Consider the following 6000-nt stretch of genomic DNA (forward strand, 5'->3'; position numbering starts at 1 on the left):
GGAATTTCCCTACGCTATATTTACAATAATCACAACATAATTAAAATATCTCAAATATTTACATTGGATTAGGTAGGGGAAAACTTATATATATGGGTCAGATGTTTCAAGACCTAAAAATAGCCCAAATAAGCAAGCAAATATGACCTCAAAAATGACGAAATATGAACTCAAATGTGACGAAATATGACGTAAAAATTACAAAATATGACCCGAAATGATTAATCAAAATAGGGCCATTTAAAATAAATTATAAATCGAAATGGCAATTCCTATGTTTTTTATTCTTACTTTATTATTAGTTTTCTAAATATACATGTGCAGCAATTATTAATAGCCTATTATCCTTGATTCACTTATCAAACTTTTGTGAATACATACCTGTAGAGTGCTAAGTTCGCTAAGATTATCACATCACACAACATTTTAAAAGTCAAAACATGTTTGCTCCCTGCATTGGTGGTTTGAAATACGAGAAAAATAGAAATCAATCTATTTAAAAATATATATTTAGGAACGTTTAAGCCCAGATTTCATTAACATTATTCAAATGCGTTAAAGTTTAAATTGAGCACCAAGAAACGAATTAAGTAGATGGCTTTCAAAACATTATGGTAGGGCGTCAGAGCCCATAGTGCAAACTCACATACCTTTTTCATTCTTCTCCGTGGATGGAATTGCAGTGTATGACAAGATTCACCTTCAAAGCATCAGGCGCGAAAGACCTCCGATTATCATTTAACACATTCTTGTAAGAAGAGAAGATCCTTTCTACGTCACAAGACGTTATTGGTGCATGTTTAAATAATGTTAAATCACTGCTGTCGAGTATGCAGACATCTTCAAGTGTACTGGTGCCTTCTCCTCTAAGAACATCACTTATCTTGCACACGCGGTGAAAACCATCATTTCGGTTAAACGCATTTTGAAGTTAACGTTTTACCCTGTCACCAACTATTCCATGTGATTGTTGTACTGAAAGTTCAACACTTCTCGCAGTTTCAATACTTGCATGAATTTCTAAGCCAGCAGATCCTAAATGAGTAATTGCACTCGATATAATTCCAAAGTTCAACTTAGTATATGCCAGAATTTCTGACAAACTGTTGGAAAAAACCTGCGCAATCTTGATAGAAGAGGCATCATCTTTGTTGAAGCCGTTATTAATGTTTTTGATAGGGGAGTAGTTTTTGCAATAATACGCAGCAGCATCGAGCCACGTCCCCCACCTAGTAAGAACTGGCGGTGGAGGGAGTTGTGTCGAAGGAGCTAACTCCTTGAAAGTTGTATCCCGCAGTGGTGCTTTCAAAAATTGACGTTAGATATTCATTTGTCGACTTCAGGAAAATGTCCACGAATTTCTTCTGCCACCCTATGCAGAGCATGCGCAAGGCAAGTGACTTGAATCATTCTTGGATAAAACAGCTTAAGGCTTCAGCAGCTTTCACCATGTACGGAGCAGCATCAGTAACAAAGAGAACAACGTTTTCCCGTTTAATTTCATCCTCCCACAAAAATGTTAGTGCATTATCAAAAAGAATTGCAATCGTTGAATGATTTGCTCTCTCTGAAACTTCTGAGGTCAATAGAAAAATATCCCCAAGGCGATCAGCACGGTGTGTTCCAATAATTAATTTCCCCTACCTACAGTGTCCGTCGTCTCATCAACAGACATCCAAATCTTATTGTCTGCTAGAGTGTGTCGTATTCGATTTAAAGTATCTTCATAGCAACGCGTTAAATAGATTTTTCCCAGTGTTGACTCTGTAGGAACAGATTTTTTAGTGTATTTCTCCAGGAAATTCTTGAAATGTGGATTGTTCACCTAGTTTAGAGGAATGTTTGCAGACACCATCATATTACATACTTCCTTTGAAATATCTGAACATCTCTCTATCGCTGAGGATGCAACAGCCTTATCGAATATCAATTGCTGCCTCTTCTTATCGACATGTTGTCGTTTGACATTGCTGCTGTCTTTCGCCATGTTAAAATGCTGTTGCACATTGAAACGTTTTTCAGCCACGACTTTCACTTCACACAACTTGCAAAATAGAACTAAATCGTCTGTACAGAAATATTCTTCTCCAAATTCCTAAACAAAACTTCGTAACTTAACGCTAGTAGAAGACGTTTCGTTAGACATGCTGTAATGTGTGCCGGGTTACGATTTACTGTAAACTGATGCTTGTGTAAATGAAAGGAGGTTGAGGTTCTATTCTATGAACAAAGAAAAGTGAGCGATTACCAGAAGTAATTAGCTCGGTGTTGGGACGGGTTTTCCGGATTATTTCTGTCTCTGTCTAGAAGACCAGGTTGCCGAGTACAGCGGGTTGGTTTGGGTGAGGTCTATGTCCTTCATTTTATACAGAGTGTATCCCACTTGTATCTACAGCGTGATAGCGAGAAGCAGTTTTGTGAGCACTACTTCGCATTCGGTAAGTTGAAGATGATTTTGCACACCTACAGCTGTCGTCAAACCGCCGAAATATGACCGAAATATGACGTTTCTACTAAAATAGCTCAACATATGACCTTATGCCGAAAAATACCAAAATATGCATTATTTATATGACAAATGAAAATCACTTAATTTTGGCGATAATCATCTGATTTGCACCGAAATCCAATCAAAACAAGAAAATAGAGACAAAGAAAAAATATGACTTTTCCTAAACATGAGAGCCCTACTTATATACTACACTGACTCGACGTGAAATGCGGTTCACCAAAGGATCTAGTAAGAACTAGATTGACCACAAACATTCAATCAGCCCTCGGGCTGTTCCCCATTAAACAACAAGACAACATATCAGAACAACTTGAAATTATACAAAACACCATACTGTAAGAGAAAACAAATGATATTCTTTAACAAACACGTGGAAAGCAATGGGCAACATTGCGTTCCTCTGCTGTATTTGCGCACCGGAAAGTGCCTTCCATCTGTCACATATTTCCTGCTTTGCAGTGGACTGAAAAAAAATGTTAAAACTCAATACTGCTCTGAGGACTTGGTCACTGTTCCGACCAGATTGTATTACGGAAACAACATCTCATTCCGCACTGTCTATATAAACACGGCTGATAAGCAAACTTGTAAGGCGAGCTCATATTTCCACAACTGCTCGTAAATTCACGTACACAATCGTACTTTTTGCCAGCATGCTACTGAATTCAACGCACATATCACATTCACTGGCCTGACATTAATTTCCCGTCATTTCTGATTCTCAGTAACATCTCAGAAAACAATCACATCCTATTTTCGCTGCACACAATTCTTATAATACCATCAGGCATGCAATCGGCCCGCATAATCAACTTCATACTTCAGCATGCATTATATTCTCGTGTATATCTCACAATCTCATCAGCCTTTCTCATTATAAAATCAGGGTTCGATTCCCTCTCAAATCGTTGTACGAAACAGTTTCCAACCCACGTTAGAAGAATCATTTCTAATCAACGTTGCATATACAGCTCTACACACGTCACAGCTCCTGAAATACCATGCGTCATGCATCCTATCTGTTACTAATCTTTCTAAGTGGAAAAATAGAAGTAACTCTCAACGCTGCAAGTGTCTAACTCGGAAAGTGGATGATCTTGGCAATCTAATCCTTCTGTCTCTAACATATAAAAATATAGGAATAACCATAAGCTAAGTAACATGCATAAATCATCAATGAAAGCAAATAAATCCTAACTTCTCCCTCAATATCCCATCTAACTAATCGTAAAGTAAAAGAAAGAGAAATCATGCGCTCCCCTCATATCCATATTGACAGCATCACAAATGTAAAATTAACACATGCCGTCAGGCTAAAATTACTTTAAAGAAAATCCGTATACTAAGCCTCACTAGTATTAACCATAATTCATATAACATGCCATTTAATTTAAAAACAAGCGTCTTATCTTTGGCGATTCCCTGGGCATCGGCAGCGGTTCACATACCCGCCCCGGTAATGCTCTACTCCATCTTCAACACGTATTCAACACATGGAAACAATCTTCTTTCTTCTAAGGCGGTGCCATCTTCTTGATGAAAGTTCAGTACACTGCAACACACAAGACTTCTAGTGAATACCTCTTCACCGCTCTACGTGCACGAGCCGAATAAACTCTTGTCAGCTGTGTATTAAGCCAATATTAATATAACTGAACAACACACGTAAGATTCACTATGCAAATGTTAGGGTTTAGATGCAGTCATTTAGAGCGGCTCGCGGTTCGATACGAAAGTCCTTCGCGATACACGACAGACCCGCAATTACGAGTTCAGTGCGGGTGACCGTCTCTCTTTCAATCACCAATCTGAGGCTGACATTACCATCTATTACTTCAGAATAAGAATTTGTGACATAGCGCAATTGGCAATTTATCACTGCTCCAGTTTACTTAGCACTCTTCACAAATAAATGCACTGTTTTTGGTCGAAAAGACCTTACACTGTTAGATGTCTACCCACGTGGCAACATTCGCGCACAGATAAAAGAGCAGTATGGAACGATGTTAACTTCACGGCGACTCACACAATAAGAAGGACGCTCCCGATGATTGGGATGCTTAAGTAATCTAGCCAACGCCGTTGTAGCTAGGGGATTCCCATATGTTCAGATAATCAACCAATCAGCGTGTTTGTTACCCACAATGACTTTTATATTAATTGAAATTTACATCAAACACACTCCTAATGACTTAATAATGACTCAGGTAATTACTATCACGTATTCCCTTATTATTTCTCACTTTCAGACCTGTGGAAACCCATCAATTAACAGAACTGACTCCTCTAGGTCGATGTATTCTTCACACATATATCTATGTTGGTCAACCTGGGATTTTAATTCTGCGCGGTCCAGAAACCTGGAAGGGAATCCCGTTTTTCATCATACCATTGCGTACTGTTCTTCTGACAACATTGTCGAGGTCATTTTGCAGTTGTTCACAATCTTGTAACTTATTTATTACTCTGTACAGAATATCATCATCTTCAGAAAGCCTTATCTCTGATTCCACTTCTTTACTCATATCATGAATATATATAAGAAAACATAAAGGTCCAAAAATACTGCCTTGAGGAATTCCCCACTCAATTATGACAGGGTCAGATAAAGATTCGCCTACTCCATTTCTAATGCACACTTTATGTTTAGTAAAATTATTATTATTAACGTTTTCTTATATTTATCGTCAGAAAACGACATCCAGAATCAGTATAGTGTAGTTTATTTATTTAATTTTATTGTGTAGTTCTTTGTATTGCGCATTTTATGCAGCCACTGGTTGTAAGCCACTTGTAGCAGAAATAAATACTTACTTACTAATGTTTGATTGTTCAGTTCTGGAAGTGAGAGGTATACTATCGTAAATTCAAAAACGACCATTTGGAGGTTATTATCGTATGTCGTGCTTTCTTATGCGTACAGTGTTGTATGTTTCTCAGGAATTAAGATAAGTTATGTAATACTATTGTATGCACAAGGAGAACCCAGCGATAAGCAATGGTAAGTAATCATAAAACAGTTCAACCTTATGCCGTCTGCAGCAATCCTTTTCGTATTTGTTCTATCTATTCCTGCTGTCTTCTACCCCTAGCGTGTGCGGCGCAACGGTGCGCGCACTGGTGTGCTACGGTCACAGCGTGTACGGCCCAATGGTGCGCCGTGACCTTTCAAACGCCCGCTGTGTGGATTGCGTACTTAGTTATTTGCTTTATCTTAAGGTGGCAGGAAGAGGCTACTTTCGGCTAAACTTCGAGCTATCTATTATTGCCAAGAGATCTCGTATATATTCGCAGCCATTTATTTGTTTAAACTCTGCTCACATGTTTCAAGTTGGTGTGAAAACAAGGCAGGTCCTGGCGGACTTGTTGGTGACGCAGAAATAGCTAATTTACTCGTTATTAATGGCGGAGAAAGTAATTCAGAGTGTGAGAGTAATGCAGAGGACGAGTACGCTATAACTCCAGTGAAGATAGTGACGCTCTAAGGA

Source organism: Anabrus simplex, chromosome 5, assembly GCF_040414725.1.
Source record: "Anabrus simplex isolate iqAnaSimp1 chromosome 5, ASM4041472v1, whole genome shotgun sequence".
In the NCBI taxonomy this organism is placed as follows: Eukaryota; Metazoa; Arthropoda; class Insecta; order Orthoptera; family Tettigoniidae; genus Anabrus; species Anabrus simplex.